Source organism: Pleurodeles waltl, chromosome 9 (genome assembly GCF_031143425.1).
Source record: "Pleurodeles waltl isolate 20211129_DDA chromosome 9, aPleWal1.hap1.20221129, whole genome shotgun sequence".
Lineage (NCBI taxonomy): Eukaryota > Metazoa > Chordata > Amphibia > Caudata > Salamandridae > Pleurodeles > Pleurodeles waltl.
In genome coordinates, this window is record NC_090448.1 from 183,555,753 (window position 1) to 183,576,565 (window position 20,813).

Genomic DNA, 20,813 nt, shown 5'->3' on the forward strand with positions numbered 1-20,813 from the left:
CTGACTAGAGTGAGGGTCCTTGCTTGGACAGGGGGTAACCTGACTGCCAACCAAAGACCCCATTTCTAACCCCGACCTATACACAACATTGAGATAAGCCACTTACTATGGCTTTACACCATCATGTAAATATGCTGCACATGTCTGCTATGTACTGACATTGTCTCAAATCTTACCAATTGGCAATTTGGACACCTTCTCACTTATGCACACTTGTTTTAACCATGTCTCATGACATGTCCCTCACCCCTGGACTTGGACTGTACAACAAATGGCTCAGAACCTCTCATGAGGTCTGTGAACTGGACATTGTATAGCACTGGAAAATACACTTGCACCTGTAAATAAATCACCTTCTCCATTATATAACATTTCACCGTTTACTGTGATCCATCAACTCAGCTAAATGTATGCATTGTATGAAGCTATGTCAATGAGAACAGAACATAATCACATGTCTGCATTACTGTCAGACTCAAAGCCACACACTAGGATCCTAACATGAAAAAGGTGAATGATGGTGTTGTGTGCTACAACCAACTTACAGAGTCTTCAAAACATGTATTGAACAGATATTCATGGAAGTTGACATATGGCATGTATGGGTCTGAACCAAGTATGTGGTAATTTACCCATATGAGAGCTTCAGTACAACTAATATGTGTGGTTCAGAAGAGGCAAATCTAATCAATGACGGGCAGCTGTTAGTGTGGCAGGAAGCAGACCCAATTTTAGATAATGTCATATGTGCCACAATTTCCAACAATAATACTGCCAGACCCCAGCAATGACAGTTGAAGTTCCATACTTACCTGTCCAAGATACCGTATACATACACGTGAATGGTTGGAGCTGCGGATGACAAATGTTTTTACTAGATGATGTCATTTAGTAGCAAATCTGGCAGCTCATTGGTCATAGTGGATGCACATGGACATCCATGAAAATAAAGATCAGAAAGCATACCCTAACCCATTCCTCCCACTTGGCCAGTGCACACACGAGAACACCCAGACACTCAATCAACATGGAGAGATAAAATGTTGGAAAATGGGTTATTGGCAAGGGCAGGTAGGTACCTACACCTAGCAACAAGCCACTAACCTCCACCTAGGTACAGTTAGGTCTCAGTAAATTAATCCCAGCTCAACCCTTGGTAGCTTGGCAACGAGCGTCAAGGCTTAACTTAGGAGACAGTGTGTAAAGCATTCAAATATCACAAAACAGTAATTAAATAAAACACAGGAAACAGTTTAAAAATCCAAAACCAATTTATAAAAATATTTTATATTTTTATCTTTAAAATGACACAAAAACGATTAAAATCGGTTCAGGGGAACCGGAGATATGAATTTTTAAAGTATTATTATTTTTCTAGCGCTTAGAAACAAAAAGCGCCAATCGGGTCATCTGGTTGCACCAGGACCGGGACAAAGTCAAAGTTTCAGGCCGACCGCGATGGAGCCCTGCTCGGCTACAAGTCGCGGGAGGCCTCGGTTGAAAAGTTACCTTCTGACTTAGTCTTTATTTTGAAGTTTTTCTTCACCGGGACGAACCTGCCAGTTGAATCCGACCTCCTGGAGCCCTTGTCCGGATACGCGATGTGGGTTTCCTCGGTGGTGATTTCTACCTTCGGACTTAGTCGTTTTTTCGAGATGAAAATCCTTCGACCGGAGTAAACCTGGATCTTGATCCGACGTCCGTGGAGCCCTTCTCGGATACGATGGCTGGGAGGTCCCGGTCAACTTTTTACGTTCGGACTTAGTCTCTTTTTCGGATGTTTTTCTTTACCGGGACGAACCACGAAGTCAGGCCAGGTCGCGGTTGAGGCAAGCCGGCTAGAATTTCCGCGGCGGGTCGGTCCCTCTCTGGAGCTTTTTTACAAAATTTGTCAAATCTTCTCCAAACTTCTGGGGCTTCACCCAAATGTTCTTTTAAGGTTCTTTAGGGGTCCACAGCTCACCCCAAGGGTCCAGAAGTTCTGTGATGGTCCTTGGGGGGTGCGGACTTCAACTCCCAGAATGCACCTGGCGCAAACTCCTTTTTGGCCACTGGGCAGTGGTCAACTGGTCTCTTTTTTAGGAGTTGGTGCAGGGGACTCTGGATAGCAATTTTTCACCTGTTGCAAACAGGGAGTCCCTCCTTGAACCAGTTGAAGCCAGGCAAAGTCCTTCTTGTGGTGAAGCCCAAGTGTGCAGCTGGTGCAGTCCTTCTGAGTGCAGGGTCCAGGTGCAGGCCAGGGGTCCAGCAGGGCAGTCCTTCTTCTCCTTAAGTTCCTTCTTCTTGAAAGTTGGCGGGGATCTGAGGTGTGGGGGCAGGTCTGCCAGTTTTATTCTTGCTCCTGGGTGAAAGGCAGGGGGGCCCTGGTTCTCCAATCAGGTACAGGGTCGTCCCCCTGTGATGACCACTTCCTGGGAAGTGTGGCAAAAATCCATCCCAAAAGGCAACAGTCTCTAAAAATCCAACATGGCTGAATCTGATTTTTGGAGGTTACATCTGGCTGAGCCCACCCACTGGTGTGGCTAAAAATCATAAACACACCCCACTCCTGCCCTCTCCTAATCTAATCAAGGGGGCACCTAGCTGTCTGGGGTTGCAGGATGTGGGGGTGTTGCTGGGTGCTCCAGATGTCCTTCTCTGCCTTTGAAGACCAGTTTGGCAGCCCTCCCCCTTCCTGCCTCACCATCTGCTGAGGGGAGATTCTCTCCCCCAAGCACATTCCTTTGTGTGAAGCCAGGCCACTTCACACCTCATCAAAGTAGCCTGGCAGAAGCTGCTGCAGGCTGGCCAATCAGAGCACAGCAGCAAAAACAATGCAGAGCTGAAATTGGCAACTTTTTAGGTAAAGTCTAAACTTTTTACCTGAACAAGTTATATTAAATCCAACAACTGGAAGTTGTGGGATTTATTACAACAATTAATTTGATGCCAAATTCTTGGTATGTAACATTTAAGGAGACTTTAAAATTTAAAATAAAGTCTGCCCATTCTAGCCTATGAAGGCCATTTACTTCAATGAGGGAAAAACGAATTTGGCTGTTTTTACCTCACCAGGGCTTATAAATCTATTTTTATAAAGTCCCTGCTTATAGTTACATGGCACCCAGCCCTAGGGGCACATAGGGCACACCTTAGGGGTGACTTATATGTAAAAATAAGGTAGTTTAAGACTTTGGAAGTACCTTTAATTCCAAAGTCGAATTTGCATATTACTTTAATTTAAAAGCAGCCAGCAAGGCAGGCTTGCTTTTAAAATGACACTGGGCACCTCAGCAGTGCACCTAGGTGTGCACCACCTATGCTGTGGTCCCTAAACCTACATGCCCTACCATACACTAGGGACTTATAGGTAGGTTAACTTAGCCAATTATAATTAGCCTAATTTGCATATCCATTTTACACAGAGCACAGGCCCTGGGACTGGTTAGCAGTACCCAGGGCACAGCCAAGAGTCAGTAACCACCAGTACCTATCCAAAAAGAGTGGGGGTGATCAGGCAAAAAAAAGGAGGACTTTCCTACACTGCCCCCCCCAGATGAAAGGTGATGGGTACTAACCTACACCCTGGTAGTCCTCATCAGCTAAGTGGAAAAACCTGGAAAGGCCATCTGCATTGGCATGGGCAGTCCCAGGTCTGTGCTCCACTGTGAAGTCCATCCCCTGTAGGGAAATGGACCACCTTAACAGTTTTGGGTTTTCCCCCCTCATCTGCATCAACCATCTGAGAGGTTTGTGGTCAGTTTGTACACGGAAGTGAGTGCCAAACAAGTAAGGCCTCAACTTCTTCAGGGACCAGACCACAGCAAAGGCCTCCCTCTCAATGGCACTCCATTTTTTCTCTCTGGGGAGTAGTCGCCTGCTGATGAAGGCAACTGGGTGATCATGGCCCTCTTCATTAACTTGTGCTAACACTGCCCCAATCCCTTCCTCTGAAGCATCTGTTTGCACTACAAACTCCTTGCTATAGTCAGGGGCCAGTAACACTGGTGCTGAACACATAGCCTGTTTTAGGGTGTCAAAAGCTTTCTGACACTCTGGGGTCCAAATGACCTTCTTGGGCTGTTTCTTGGAGGTAAGCTCAGTCAGAGGGGCCACTATGGTCCCAAAATTCTTAACAAACCTCCTATAGTACCCAGTCAGGCCAAGAAAGGCCCTGACCTGAGTCTGGGTTTTTGGAGCCTCCCAATCCAGGATAGTCTGGATCTTGGGCTGGAGAGGTTGTACATGGCCTCCACCAACAAGGTGGCCCAGGTACACAACAGAGCTTTGCCCTATCTGGCACTTGCTTGCCTTGATAGTCAGGCCTGCTTGAAGCAGGGCCTGAAGCACTTCCTTCAGGTGGACCAGGTGGTCCTTCCAGGTGGAACTAAATACAGCTATATCATCCAGATAAGCTGCACTGAAAGATTCCAACCCAGATAGGACTCTGTTCACCAACCGTTGGAAGGTGGCAGGAGCATTTTTCATGCCAAAGGGCATCACCTTGAACTGAAAGTGGCCCTCTGGTGTGGAAAATGCTGACCTCTCCTTAGCTCTTGGACTTAAGGCAATCTGCCAATATCCTGAGGTCAGATCAAATGTGCTCAGGAATTTGGCAGCCCCCAGCCTGTCAATGAGCTCATCAGCTCTAGGTATGGGGTGAGCATCAGTCCTAGTGACTGCGTTTAGACCTCTGTAGTCCACACAGAATCTCAATTCTTTCTTTCCACCTTGGGGATTAGCTTTGGGCACCAGTACCACTGGACTGGACCAAGGACTATCAGAGGGCTCAATTACCTTGAGGTCCAACATCTTAGCCACTTCAGCTTTGATGTTGGCCTTGACCTGGTCAGACAGCCTGTACAGCTTGTTCTTGACAGGCAAGCTGTCACCAGTGTCAACATCATGGACACACCAATTGGTGAGTCCTGGGGTCAGGGAGAACAGACTAGCAAACTGTCCCAAAACTTGCTTACAGTCTTTTTGTTGCTGGTCTGTCAATTTGGGAGAGAGTACCACTCCCTCCACTGACCCATCTTTTGCCTTTGAGGACAGGAGGTCTGGCAGAGGTTCACCCTCCTCCTCCTTCCCTTCATCAGTGACCATTAGCATGGTCATGTCTGCCCTGTCCTGGTGGGGTTTCATCCTGTTTACATGCAGGATCCTGTGAGGATTCCTGGGGGTGCCAAGGTCCACCAAGTAGGTGACCTCACCTTTTTTCTCCAGAATTGGATAGGGCCCAGTCCATTTGGCCTGTAGTGCCCTAGGAGCCATGGGCTCCAAAACCCACACCAGCTGTCCTGGGTGATACTCAGGCAGGGTAGCCTTTTGATCATGCCAGAGCTTCATGAGCTCCTGGCTGGCCTCCAGGTTTCTGCTTGCCTTCTTCATATACTCAGCCATGCGTGACCGCAGGCCCAGTACATAATCTAGCACATTCTCCTTGGATTCTTTGAGAGGCTTTTCCCAAGACTCTCTCACCAAGCACAATGGGCCTCTTACAGGGTGCCCAAACAGTAACTCAAAGGGGCTGAATCCAACCCCCTTCTGTGGCACCTCTCTGTAGGCAAACAGCAGGCATGGGAGGAGGACATCCCATCTCCTCCTGAGTTTGTCAGACAAACCCATGATCATGCCCTTCAGGGTCTTATTAAATCTTTCCACGAGACCATTGGTCTGTGGGTGGTAGGGGGTAGTGAACTTATAAGTAACACCACACTCATCCCACATGGCTTTCAGATAGGCTGACATAAAGTTTGTGCCCCTATCTGAGACCACCTCCTTTGGGAATCCCACTCTGGTAAACACACCAAGTAGGGCCCTAGCCACTGTGGGAGCAGTGACTGTCCGGAGGGGTATTGCCTCAGGGTACCTGGTGGCATGGTCCACTACCACCACAATGTACCTGTTACCTGAAGCAGTTGGTGGGTCTAGGGGACCAACAATGTCAATCCCCACCCACTCAAAGGGAGTCCCAACCACTGGCAGTGGTATCAGGGGAGCCTTTGGTTTGCCTCCTGTCTTGCCACTGGCTTGACAGGTGACACAGGAGCTGCAAAACTCCCTGACTTTTTCTGACATTTGGGGCCAATAAAAATGGTTGACCAGCCTGTTCCAGGTCTTGGTCTGTCCCAAATGACCAGCTAAGGGGATATCATGGCTTAAGGTAAGGAGGAATTCTCTATACTTCTGGGGGACCACTACTCTCCTAGTAGCCCCTGGTTTGAGGGCCCTTGCCTCAGTGTAGAGAACTCCATCCTCCCAGTAAACCTTGTGGGACCCACTGGTATCCCCTTGTTCTTGCCTGGCAGCAGTCTGCCTCAGGCCCTCAAGAGTGGGACACTCTCTTTGTCCCTGGCACAAATCTTCTCTGGTGGGCCCACCTGCCCCTTGCAGTTCTGCCAAATCAGGCATAGTTTGCAGGGAAAGTGTCCCTTCCTCAGAGTTCAGATCCTCCCCCTCAGGGTTGGATTCTTCCTGACCCTCTGTACTTGTTGGGGCTGGCAATCCAGACCCAGTGCCCTTTCTCTTTTTCTTGGAGGCTTGGCCCATTGTTCCAGGGTCCAAGTCTCCAGCATTTCCCTGTTGTGCTACCTGTGACCTGGTCACAGCACACACCCATTCAGGGAGGTCCAGCATCTGTGCATGGACCCTTCTCTCCACTTCTGACCATTCAGATGCTTCAAGATCATTTCCCAGCAGACACTCTACTGGGAGGGCAGGAGCTACAGCTACCTTTTTAGGGCCAGTCACACCTCCCCATTCCAGACTCACCATAGCCATGGGATGGAGTTTGGTTCTGGTATCTGCATAAGTCACCTGGTGGAAGACACCAGGTAAGACCTGCTCTGGAGAAACCAGCTTTTCTGTGACCATTGTCACACTGGCTCCTGTATCTCTCAGAGCTTCCACTTCAGTCCCATTGACTTTAGGCCTCTGCCTATACCTCTCCATGATGGGAGGTAAGGTGGCCATAGTTGCAATGTCCACCCCACCCACGGATACTAAGGTGACTTCAGTGTACCCTGATTCCACCCCTGGGCCAACTTCCACCCCCAACCCTACACTAGCAATCCCCTGGGATTGCCCACCAGTGGGGGGCTTCTTGGAGCAGATAGCATCTCCTCTTTTATGTCCAGGTTGATGACAATCAAAACACTTGCCGGCCTTAGCAAGCTCCTGAAACCTTCCTGCTTTAGCAGGATCAAAATTCTTTCCTTGATACCCTTTCCCTTTAAAAGTGAATTGGCTCCGGGCTCCCCCTCCCTGAGAAGTTTTTGGGGACTCTTGTGAGGACTCTTTGGGCTTTTTATCATCTTTCCCCTGGTTCTTCCCCTGAGAAGAACCATGTCCTCCCTTTTTCTGATCACCCCCTGGGGGTTTCTGGTTAACCCTAGTTCTTAACCAGTCATCTGCTGCCTCCCCCAGCTCTCTGGGGTTGGTCAACCTAGAGTCTACTAGATACTGGCGGAGCCTCTCTTGGACACAATTAGTTAGAAGGTGCTCCCTCATAATCAAATTGTACAGCCCCTCAAAGGTACTTACCCTGTTGCCCTGTATCCAGCCCTCCAGTGCCTTTACTGAAATGTCCACAAAGTCCACCCAGGACTGGGTGCTTGTCTTTTGGGTGTCCCTAAACTTGAGCCTATACTGCTCTGGGGTCAGACCAAACTTTTTAGTCAAGCAACTCTTCCTACTGGGGTATGAGTCTGCACCCTCCCCACTCATGGTTAGGAGCCTATCCCTCCCAGAGTTGGGAACTAACTCCCAAAGAAGTAAACCCCAGTACTGAGGCTTGACTTTCCTCATCTGGAGGGCCCTCTCAAAGGCCCCCAGCCACTTATCTATGTCATCCCCCTCTACATAGGCAGGAACCACCCCTTTGGGTAATCTGGGGGCAAAACCCCCACCCAGGGACACCTCAGCCTCTTTATCGCTGCCACCATCTCTTTTCTCTTTGCTTGCCCACTTTTTCTTTTCTAGGGCCAGCTTCTCTGCTTCCAAAGCTATGTATGCTAGCTGGGCCTCCAGCTCTCTTTCTCTGATGGTTGGGTTCTCTCCTCCTGAAGGGACCCCCTTCCTACCACTAGCTTTGGGCCTGCCCCTAGTGACTGTATCTACTGAGGACCGTTCTTCCTCTTCCTCACTTAGGCTCGGATGCCTTCCCTCCCCTGAGTGGTTAGAGTTAGCATCTTCCCCTTTTTCTTCCTCCTCTGGAGCTTCCTCTGTCTCTACCTCTTGGGCCTCAGCCCATGCTGTCAGGGATTTAATCAGGATTTGCTTCCTGAGATCAGTGGTTGCAGGCAACCCTCTCTCAATACACAACCCCCTAAGCTGGACTACTGTCAGTGTGGGTAGGCTAGCCAGATCAAGCTCCATGGTTCCCTAGTTTTGTGTCAACAAAAACTTTTTGCAAAAATTGGAAACAAGAATTTAGAAAAATTACAAAAATTCAATAATTGAAATTAATCCAAATTAATAATTAATAAAAAAAGTAAAAATTAAAAATTAAAAATTTTTTTTTTTTGCACTAAGACAATTTAAAGGATTTTTGATTTGTTTTACTTAAACTGTAACGTGATACTGAACACAAGTACAGGATCCCACCGCTGCCACCAAAAATGTTGGAAAATGGGTTATTGGCAAGGGCAGGTAGGTACCTACACCTAGCAACAAGCCACTAACCTCCACCTAGGTACAGTTAGGTCTCAGTAAATTAATCCCAGCTCAACCCTTGGTAGCTTGGCAACGAGCGTCAAGGCTTAACTTAGGAGACAGTGTGTAAAGCATTCAAATATCACAAAACAGTAATTAAATAAAACACAGGAAACAGTTTAAAAATCCAAAACCAATTCATAAAAATAGTTTATATTTTTATCTTTAAAATGACACAAAAACGATTAAAATCGGTTCAGGGGAACCGGAGATATGAATTTTTAAAGTATTATTATTTTTCTAGCGCTTAGAAACAAAAAGCGCCAATCGGGTCATCTGGTTGCACCAGGACCGGGACAAAGTCAAAGTTTCAGGCCGACCACGATGGAGCCCTGCTCGGCTACAAGTCGCGGGAGGCCTCGGTTGAAAAGTTACCTTCTGACTTAGTCTTTATTTTGAAGTTTTTCTTCACCGGGACGAACCTGCCAGTTGAATCCGACCTCCTGCAGCCCTTGTCCGGATACGCGATGTGGGTTTCCTCGGTGGTGATTTCTACCTTCGGACTTAGTCGTTTTTTCGAGATGAAAATCCTTCGACCGGGGTAAACCTGGATCTTGATTCGACGTCCGTGGAGCCCTTCTCGGATACGATGGCTGGGAGGTCCCGGTCAACTTTTTTTGTTCGGACTTAGTCTCTTTTTCGGATGTTTTTATTTACCGGGACGAACCACGAAGTCAGGCCGGGTCGCGGTTGAGGCAAGCCGGCTAGAATTTCCGCGGCGGGTCGGTCCCTCTCTGGAGCTTTTTTACAAAATTTGTCAAATCTTCTCCAAACTTCTGGGGCTTCACCCAGATGTTCTTTTAAGGTTCTTTTGGGGTCCACAGCTCACCCCAAGGGTCCAGAAGTTCTGTGATGGTCCATGGGGGGTGCGGACTTCAACTCCCAGAATGCACCTGGCGCAAACTCCTTTTTGGCCACTGGGCAGTGGTCAACTGGTCTCTTTTTTAGGAGTTGGTGCAGGGGACTCTGGATAGCAATTTTTCACCTGTAGCAAACAGGGAGTCCCTCCTTGAACCAGTTGAAGCCAGGCAAAGTCCTTCTTGTGGTGAAGCCCAAGTGTGCAGCTGGTGCAGTCCTTCTGAGTGCAGGGTCCAGGTGCAGGCCAGGGGTCCAGCAGGGCAGTCCTTCTTCTCCTTAAGTTCCTTCTTCTTGAAAGTTGGCGGGGATCTGAGGTGTGGGGGCAGGTCTGCCAGTTTTATTCTTGCTCCTGGGTGAAAGGCAGGGGGGCCCTGGTTCTCCAATCAGGTACAGGGTCGTCCCCCTGTGATGACCACTTCCTGGGAAGTGTGGCAAAAATCCATCCCAAAAGGCAACAGTCTCTAAAAATCCAACATGGCTGAATCTGATTTTTGGAGGTTACATCTGGCTGAGCCCACCCACTGGTGTGGCTAAAAATCATAAACACACCCCTCTCCTGCCCTCTCCTAATCTAATCAAGGGGGCACCTAGCTGTCTGGGGTTGCAGGATGTGGGGGTGTTGCTGGGTGCTCCAGATGTCCTTCTCTGCCTTTGAAGACCAGTTTGGCAGCCCTCCCCCTTCCTGCCTCACCATCTGCTGAGGGGAGATTCTCTCCCCCAAGCACATTCCTTTGTGTGAAGCCAGGCCACTTCACACCTCATCAAAGTAGCCCGGCAGAAGCTGCTGCAGGCTGGCCAATCAGAGCACTGCAGCAAAAACAATGCAGAGCTGAAATTGGCAACTTTTTAGGTAAAGTCTAAACTTTTTACCTGAACAAGTTATATTAAATCCAACAACTGGAAGTTGTGGGATTTATTACAACAATTAATTTGATACCAAATTCTTGGTATGTAACATTTAAGGAGACTTTAAAATTTAAAATAAAGTCTGCCCATTCTAGCCTATGAAGGCCATTTACTTCAATGAGGGAAAAACGAATTTGGCTGTTTTTACCTCACCAGGGCTTATAAATCTATTTTTATAAAGTCCCTGCTTATAGTTACATGGCACCCAGCCCTAGGGGCACATAGGGCTCACCTTAGGGGTGACTTATATGTAAAAATAAGGTAGTTTAAGACTTTGGAAGTACCTTTAATTCCAAAGTCGAATTTGCATATAACTTTAATTTAAAAGCAGCCAGCAAGGCAGGCTTGCTTTTAAAATGACACTGGGCACCTCAGCAGTGCACCTAGGTGTGCACCACCTATGCTGTGGTCCCTAAACCTACATGCCCTACCATATACTAGGGACTTATAGGTAGGTTAACTTAGCCAATTATAATTAGCCTAATTTGCATATCCATTTTACACAGAGCACAGGCCCTGGGACTGGTTAGCAGTACCCAGGGCACAGCCAAGAGTCAGTAACCACCAGTACCTATCCAAAAAGAGTGGGGGTGATCAGGCAAAAAAAAGGAGGACTTTCCTATAATTGTCTAATACTAACAGGATTTATTAAAACATATTAAAAACATCATACCTACACCTATCTATCCTTTTCTAAATTAATCTTACACATGTAACGCCACACACTAACATTGTCCCCCCAGCCCCTTTAAGAGATAAGACACTAGTAGGACAACATAAGCTAAGGCTACACATGTACTAACCTAAACTATTACCTAAACATATATATATATATTTTTGTATTTTTTTAAGAAATTTTATTTTAATACACATAGAAACCCCAACATAACCCCAACTAACCCCCCAAAATAAAAAAAATACTAAAACCCACCAAAAACTACACTTACACTAGCATACACCTAAACCACACTATTTTACTATTCTAACACAACTAACCTAAAACCCACTTAATACTTTAACATCAGTAAAAGAGAAATGGAGCAACTGGGAGGCAGTGGCGAACATTCTTTTACAGCTTCTTCAGTTTTTTCTTGCAGTACTTTGCAAAGTTTGTAATTATGGGCATTGTCTCTTTCCAAATTTTCTAGCCTTGCCATCATGGCTGCCATGTCTTGTCTCATGTCGGATTCAAATGTAGAAGTTGTGGCTGGAGCAAGTGGCTGTTGGGGTGCCTGGCTGTGGATTGGTGCTATAGAAGAGGAGGGAGTAGGACCAGTAGAGGCCCCCCAAGCCCAGATGTCTTCCCCGATGTGGCCTGGCCAGTTGTGGGCTGTAGTGGAAGTCCCCCATTTGAAAATGCACGCCAACCTCTAGTCGATTTCTCTCTCCTATGTCTCTTCTCCATCCTTTGGTACCCGGCCTGTACTGCCATTATGTGCAGGTACCTATCAGCCCTCCTCTCAAAGACATGTTTTTCCGCTGGGGTCCTATTGACAGCTGAAACATGAGGAGAAAATGGCATTAAATACAGCATTGGGTGGATGTAGAACAGACTTGCAATGCAAACAGAATCCTCAAAGAACATGCTGTCACACACACATTTCACAACACTGACAAACTCCAAATTGATACAAACTTCCTATCAGCCATCTACGGTAACATGTACATGTCACTGCCATTGTTGACCATCAAGGCCTAGGGGTAAGTGGACTATTGCATCCTTGCTCAACATTTGTGTCATCAGACTAGTGAGGATCAAGTGGCCCTACAATTCCAGAATCCCTGTGCCATTGTCAATATGTGGCGCAATGTATGCAGTCCTCCACTTTGACACCTGTGGTGCTCCATCAAGCCTTAGCCAGGCATCATGGATACAAGGTGGGGGGTCATCTTATAGGGGGACAGGAAACCTCCCACTGATAATTCTAAAGTTTAGCAAAGCATCATTCATGTGTCCTTGGATTAACACCTGCTCAGAGCACTGGTTACAAGGGGGCATACCATTGCTCACAAAGTCCCACATGTACAGTTCAGGCTTAGTGCCCACATAGTTTGGCCAAAGTATGAACAGTACATCGATGTTGTCTGCAGAACTGGTACCTATTTGACACTACCCTGTGCTATGTTGTGCAAATTGGGTAATGTGGCACACACATGGTGACTGTATGGGTGTCCTGAGTGTCACAGTAAGATTGGTAGTGCACTGGGTGCAGCTACAGTATTCTTATATATTGAACAGCATGTGTACATGCATGTCAGACATCTCCTAAGTACCAGGTACACATTCAGCATTCACATTCTATGCACACATGATGTGACCAAGTTCACTCACAAATATCATGATGGTTAGAGCATGTTAGTAAATTTGCACACATCTAGCCTGCTATACATGATAGACATGTCCCACAACCTACTTGAGCAGAGTTGTATTCTCATTGTGTACTCAACTGACTGTTGGCCAGCACAATAAAGCTCCTCTCATGATGCTTGCCTCACTCAAAATCTGAGCAGTGAGGCACAGGCGTTGCATGTGTCTCCTACATAAGCCCCCTAGAGCCCTCTAAACATGTACATCATATGTACTGTTTCCTGAGTAAATGAAAGCTACGTCTGGCACACAGTGCTGTCAAAAGTGCAGTGACATATAGGTTGGCAACAGGCATGCTAATGAGATAAACAGCAGCTCAGACACATATCATAATTTACATCAATGTATATGTGGGCATGCTTTCCTATTCCTAACACCCACTATTCCATAGCAGCACATGTTGGCACTTGTGCAAAAATCAACTCATACTCCATCCTCCATCCTCAATATAGCATAGACATGATGTCCATATCCTAATTCATCATTGCATTGCACACATCAAACCCTCTCACACAAAACCCAGGAATGACACATGTGATGCACAAGGTGACACTTACTGGCTGCATTGGGGTCTTCAAATTGGGACACTTCTCCAGTGGTTTATGGTGAAGACCCACCTGCAATACATGACAGGAAAACATAGCTTAGTGATATTTGGACATTTCTGTGCATGGACAACATTTCAAAATTCAACTTGTTAAGCTTAGTAAGCAATTCAACTTAGTGATATAGGTCAAAATAACTGACAAATGAGATCCTGGCACCATCAAAGGATCAGTTTCCCTGATGCTTCTGTGGTGCATTTTACTGCACTATGGGGGTGATTCTAACCCTGGCGGTCGGTGATAAAGCGGCGGCCAACCCGCCAACAGGCCGGCGGTCCAAAAAATGGAATTCTGACCCTGGCGGCAACCGCCAACACAGCCCGCCACATTAACACTCCGACCGCCACCGCGGTACAGACAAACAGCGCGGCGGTCACCGCCAACAGGCAGGCGGCAGACAATGTACCGCCCACAGTATTACAACTCACCAATCCGCCACCTTTTCCGGGACGGGAGCTCCGCCGATAAAAACACGGCGGAAACAGACTACGGACGGGAAAACGCTCACCAAAACACACTCCACGAGTACGGAGGACAGCATGGAACCCGAATTAAACATCCTACCTGCACTCGTCTACCTGCTCATCTACCACGAGTACGAACTCCGGAGCAGACGATAACGGTGAGTACTGCACCTACGACACACGGGAGGGGGTAGGAGGAAAGGTTACGGGCACACACATATGCGACCCCCACCCCCCCAAACTATGTACACACCAATGCAGAGCAACAATGCACAGTGACACCACCCAAACCCCCCTGAAAAATGCAAAGACATAATTAAATTGTGAACCAAAATTTTATATAAAAAATAGACTCTGAGATGTATCGGCAACTATGCAAAATATCCATAACAAAATAATATTATACACACTGCCATGGAGAACCGAGGCAATTAGTCCGCTACATCAAAGTCAAATGGAACAGTCCGTGGGCTACAGTGTAGCGACACAAGGGCAAAGCCCACACAGGAGACCTGAGTCCTTTGGAGAGAACACTGCAGGGGCATCTGATGAAAATACTACAGGCACCTCAGGGGGAAGGGAAGGGGGGGGCACCACAGCCACATGAGTCCAGGACACAAGATCCACGAAGGGGCCACCATGCCCACTGTGCCATCCTGGGGAGTGCAAAGCCACAGTCTCTCAAGTCTCTACAGTGGGTGGGTTGCCCACTCTGCCATCCTGGGGAGTGCAAAGCCACAGTCTCTCAAGTCTCTACAGTGGGTGGCTTGCCCACTGTACCATCCTGGGGAGTGCAAAGCCACAGTCTCTCAAGTCTCTACAGTGGGTGGGTTGCCCACTGTACCATCCTGGGGAGTGCAAAGCCACAGTCTCTCAAGTCTCTACAGTGGGTGGGTTGCCCACTGTGCCATCCTGGGGAGTGCAAAGCCACAGTCTCTCAAGTGGATAACAGTCTCCACTGGTCAAGGAGGAGGCATGGTGGGCACAGTGAACCATAAACAGTGCTTGAGATGAAGGGGCCCAGCGGAGCGGTGCTTGAGAAGAAGGGGCCCAGCGGAGCGGTGCTTGACAGGAAGGGCCCAGCGGAGCGGTGCTTGAGACGGCGGGGCCCAGCGGAGCGGTGCTTGAGACGGCGGGGCCCAGCGGAGCGGTGCTTGAGAAGAAGGGGCCCAGCGGAGCGGTGCTTGAGACGGCGGGGCCCAGCGGAGCGGTGCTTGAGACGGCGGGGCCCAGCGGAGCGGTGCTACAGATGAAGGGGCCCAGCGGAGCGGTGCTTGAGATGAAGGGGCCAGGAGGAGCGGTGCTTGAGACGGCGGGGCCCAGCGGAGCGGTGCTTGAGACGGCGGGGCCCAGCGGAGCGGTGCTTGAGACGGCGGGGCCCAGCGGAGCGGTGCTTGAGATGAAGGGGCCCAGCGGAGCGGTGCTTGAGAAGAAGGGGCCCAGCGGAGCGGTGCTTGAGACGGCGGGGCCCAGCGGAGCGGTGCTTGAGACGGCGGGGCCCAGCGGAGCGGTGCTTGAGACGGCGGGGCCCAGCGGAGCGGTGCTTGAGATGAAGGGGCCCAGCGGAGCGGTGCTTGAGACGGCGGGGCCCAGCGGAGCGGTGCTTGAGATGAAGGGGCCCAGCGGAGCGGTGCTTGAGAAGAAGGGGCCCAGCGGAGCGGTGCTTGAGAAGAAGGGGCCCAGCGGAGCGGTGCTTGAGACGGCGGGGCCCAGCGGAGCGGTGCTTGAGACGGCGGGGCCCAGCGGAGCAGTGCTTGAGAAGAAGGGGCCCAGCGGAGCGGTGCTTGAGACGGCGGGGCCCAGCGGAGCGGTGCTTGAGACGGCGGGCCCAGCGGAGCGGTGCTTGAGACGCCGGGGCCCAGCGGAGCAGTGCTTGAGACGGCGGGGCCCAGCGGAGCGGTGCTTGAGACGGCGGGGCCCAGCGGAGCGGTGCTTGAGATGAAGGGGCCCAGCAGAGCGGTGCTTGAGAAGAAGGGGCCCAGTGGAGCGGTGCTTGAGAAGAAGGGGCCCAGCGGAGCGGTGCTTGAGACGGCGGGGCCCAGCGGAGTGGTGCTTGAGACGGCGGGGCCCAGCGGAGCGGTGCTTGAGACGGCGGGGCCCAGCGGAGCGGTGCTTGAGAAGAAGGGGCCCAGCGGAGCGGTGCTTGAGATGAAGGGGCCCAGCGGAGCGGTGCTTGAGATGAAGGGGCCCAGCGGAGCGGTGCTTGAGACGGCGGGGCCCAGAGGAGCGGCGCTTGAGACGGCGGGGCCCAGCGGAGCGGTGCTTGAGACGGCGGGGCCCAGCGGAGCGGTGCTTGAGATGAAGGGGCCCAGCGGAGCGGTGCTTGAGACGGCGGGGCCCAGCGGAGCGGTGCTTGAGATGAAGGGGCCCAGCGGAGCGGTGCTTGAGAAGAAGGGGCCCAGCGGAGCGGTGCTTGAGAAGAAGGGGCTCAGCGGAGCGGTGCTTGAGATGGCGGGGCCCAGCGGAGCGGTGCTTGAGACGGCGGGGCCCAGCGGAGCGGTGCTTGAGATGAAGGGGCCCAGCGGAGCAGTGCTTGAGAAGAAGGGGCCCAGCGGAGCGGTGCTTGAGACGGCGGGGCCCAGCGGAGCGGTGCTTGAGACGGCGGGGCCCAGCGGAGCGGTGCTTGAGAAGAAGGGGCCCAGCGGAGCGGTGCTTGAGACGGCGGGGCCCAACGGAGCGGTGCTTGAGACGGCGGGGCCCAGCGGAGCGGTGCTTGAGATGAAGAGGCCCAGCGGAGCGGTGCTTGAGACGGCGGGGCCCAGCGGAGCTGTGTTTGAGACGGCGGGGCCCAGCGGAGCGGTGCTTGAGACGGCGGGGCCCAGCGGAGCGGTGCTTGAGACGGCGGGGCCCAGCGGAGCGGTGCTTGAGACGGCGGGGCCCAGTGGAGCGGTGCTTGAGAAGACGGGGCCCAGCGGAGCGGTGCTTGAGACGGCGGGGCCCAGCGGAGCGGTGCTTGAGACGGCGGGGCCCAGCGGAGTGGTGCTTGAGACGGCGGGGCCCAGCGGAGCGGTGCTTGAGAAGAAGGGGCCCAGCGGAGCGGTGCTTGAGACGGCGGGGCCCAGCGGAGCGGTGCTTGAGATGAAGGGGCCCAGCGGAGCGGTGCTTGAGACGGCGGGGCCCAGCGGAGCAGTGCTTGAGACGGCGGGGCCCAGCGGAGCGGTGCTTGAGACGGCGGGGCCCAGCGGAGCGGTGCTTGAGATGAAGGGGCCCAGCGGAGCGGTGCTTGAGAAGAAGGGGCCCAGCGGAGCGGTGCTTGAGAAGAAGGGGCCCAGCGGAGCGGTGCTTGAGACGGCGGGGCCCAGCGGAGCGGTGCTTGAGACGGCGGGGCCCAGCGGAGCGGTGCTTGAGATGAAGGGGCCCAGCGGAGCGGTGCTTGAGACGGCGGGGCCCAGCGGAGCGGTGCTTGAGATGAAGGGGCCCAGCGGAGCGGTGCTTGAGAAGAAGGGGCCCAGCGGAGCGGTGCTTGAGAAGAAGGGGCCCAGCGGAGCGGTGCTTGAGACGGCGGGGCCCAGCGGAGCGGTGCTTGAGATGAAGGGGCCCAGCGGAGCGGTGCTTGAGAAGAAGGGGCCCAGCGGAGCGGTGCTTGAGACGGCGGGGCCCAGCGGAGCGGTGCTTGAGACGGCGGGCCCAGCGGAGCGGTGCTTGAGACGCCGGGGCCCAGCGGAGCGGTGCTTGAGATGAAGGGGCCCAGCGGAGCAGTGCTTGAGACGGCGGGGCCCAGCGGAGCGGTGCTTGAGACGGCGGGGCCCAGCGGAGCGGTGCTTGAGATGAAGGGGCCCAGCAGAGCGGTGCTTGAGAAGAAGGGGCCCAGCGGAGCGGTGCTTGAGAAGAAGGGGCCCAGCGGAGCGGTGCTTGAGACGGCGGGGCCCAGCGGAGCGGTGCTTGAGACGGCGGGGCCCAGCGGAGCGGTGCTTGAGACGGTGGGGCCCAGCGGAGCGGTGCTTGAGATGAAGGGGCCCAGCGGAGCGGTGCTTGAGACGGCGGGGCCCAGCGGAGCGGTGCTTGAGATGAAGGGGCCCAGCAGAGCGGTGCTTGAGAAGAAGGGGCCCAGCGGAGCGGTGCTTGAGAAGAAGGGGCCCAGCGGAGCGGTGCTTGAGACGGCGGGGCCCAGCGGAGCGGTGCTTGAGACGGCGGGGCCCAGCGGAGCGGTGCTTGAGAAGAAGTGGCCCAGCGGAGCGGTGCTTGAGATGGCGGGGCCCAGCGGAGCGGTGCTTGAGACGGCGGGGCCCAGCGGAGCGGTGCTTGAGATGAAGGGGCCCAGCGGAGCGGTGCTTGAGACGGCGGGGCCCAGCGGAGCTGTGCTTGAGACGGCGGGGCCCAGCGGAGCGGTGCTTGAGACGGCGGGGCCCAGCGGAGCGGTGCTTGAGACGGCGGGGCCCAGCGGAGCGGTGCTTGAGACGGCGGGGCCCAGCGGAGCGGTGTTGAGATGAAGGGGCCCAGCGGAGCGGTGCTTGAGACGGCGGGGCCCAGCGGAGCGGTGCTTGACAGGAAGGGCCCAGCGGAGCGGTGCTTGACAGGAAGGGCCCAGCGGAGCGGTGCTCTTCTGCACGGCGGGCCCTGTTCAGCGGTGCCTATCTTCACGGCGGGCCCTGTCCAGCGGTGCTCTTCTGCACGGCGGGCCCTGTTCAGCGGTGCTCCTCTGCACGGCGGGCCCTGTTCAGCGGTGCCTATCTTCACGGCGGGCCCTGTTCTGCGGTGCTCTTCTGCACGGCGGGCCCTGTTCAGCGGTGCTCCTCTGCATGGCGGGCCCTGTTCAGCGGTGCCTATCTTCACGGCGGGCCCTGTTCAGCGGTGCCTATCTTCACGGCGGGCCCTGTTCAGCGGTGCTCTTCTGCACGGCGGGCCCTGTTCAGCGGTGCTCCTCTGCACGGCGGGCCCTGTTCAGCGGTGCCTATCTTCACGCGGGCCCTGTTCAGCGGTGCCTATCTTCACGGCGGGCCCTGTTCAGCGGTGCTCTTCTGCACGGCGGGCCCTGTTCAGCGGTGCTCCTCTGCACGGCGGGCCCTGTTCAGCGGTGCCTATCTTCATGGCGGGCCCTGTTCAGCGGTGCCTATCTTCACGGCGGGCCCTGTTCAGCGGTGCTCTTCTGCACGGCGGGCCCTGTTCAGCGGTGCTCTTCTGCACGGCGGGCCCTGTTCAGCGGTGCACATCCAGTAGGTTCAAGGGAGCCAGACCTGGCCTGGACTCCGTGCTCAGACGCCCTCTGGCCGTGATGTTCCTGGGCCCTTCGGTGACAGAGTCCTGGGCCCTTTGGTGTCCTCCTTTACAGCTGGGATGTGGCATGTGGGGCCCACCTGCTCCGCGCTCCTGCTGGCTGACGTCTCCGCCCTGCTGCCCTTACGCTCCTTAGATGGGGCTCTCGGGCCCTTGCCTCCCCTAGAGGTTGTGGCTGGTGAAGTGGGCGAACTCTGCTCCTTGGGGGCAGCCGTGTCAGTCTTCGCACGGCGGCCCTTGTGTTTCCTGGTCCTCTTGCCGGGGGGGGGGCTGGATGTGTCCTTGCTGCTGATGGAGGTGTCACTGCTGGCAAAGGGTGGGCTCCAGAACCCATGCACAACAGTGACACCCGAAGTTGGGCTGGTGGTGGCTGTGGTGCTCTTGGGACTCTTTGCAGATGGAGGGGGTAGGTCATCGGAGGGGAAGAGGTCAAGATTAGCCAGGAAAACTTTTTTAGGGCCAAGGTAAAAGGTAGGAGAAGTGGAGATGGAAGTGGAGGAAGAGGATGTGGTTGTAGGAGAGTCAGGTGTGCTGTCATTGGGTGAAGGTGCAGGTGCTGTAGGCTGTTGTGAGGTGGATGTCTGTTGGGTGGGTGTCTGCCTGCGTTTGTGTGTCTTGGAAGGGGTGGTGACAGACACTGTGGGAGAGGACACAGGGGACGTGTAAATGGCAGTGGGGGTGGTGACTGCACGCATGCGGACTGTACAGGAGGGTGTGGTGGTGATGGAAGCACTGGCTGATGTTGGTGTGCATGCAGGTGTGAGTGTCGACGTCACAGGGAGGGAGGAGGGAGACGAGGAGGAGGGGGACACAGGGGTGGTAGTGACTGTTGGGATGTCTGCATCTGTGTGTTGCTTGGGTGAGTGTTTGTGGGATCTGTGGTGCTTGTGTCTGGATGAGCTGCCCTTGGGTGTTGAGGTGTGTGCAGGCTGGTCAGATGGTGTGGATGGGATAGGCTGAGGAACAGGAGACAGAGACAGGGTGGAGGCAGTCAGAAGAGGGAGGCTGGAAACAGGGACAATGGCTGCCGTCAGTGCTGAGGCCAGAGCATTGAACGATCGTTGATGGGCAGCCTGACCCGAATGAATGCCCTCCAGGTAGGCATTGCTCCGATGCACCTCCCTTTCTACCCCCTGGATGGCATTCAAAAGGGTAGTCTGCCCAACAATGAGTGTCCTGAGGAGATCAATGACCTCCTGACTGAGGGCAGCAGGGGTAACAGGGGCAGGGGCTGAGGTGCCTGGGGCGAAGGAGACGCCCGCCTTCCTGGGTGAGCGGGCACGGAGCGTAGGCTGAGGGGCTGCTGGGAGGGCGGGGTTGGTGCGCTGGGTGGCGGCTGTACCTGTAGAGGCGGGGGGCCCGGATGTTGCCGCCACCGCTAGGGAGCTCCCATCCGAGGACGTGTCGCTGTCGCTGCTCTCACCAGCGGTCCCCGTCGTGGTGCTCCCCTCGCCCTCCGGCTCACTTGGGCCCTCGGTGTCTGTTCCTGTGCCCACCGGGGCCTTGTGGCTTGCAGCTCCCTCGTGCTCCGATGCCAAATCTCCTACGCCTGATGATGCTAATGCACACATGCACAAGAAGATGAAGAAGAAGGGTGGGGGAAGAAAGAGAAGACCTGGTTGAGTGCATGCAATGTCAACACCGTTGGCGGAGAGGACAGACACAGGAGCCGCATGCACTAAGCCGCGCATTCGGGGCACACTA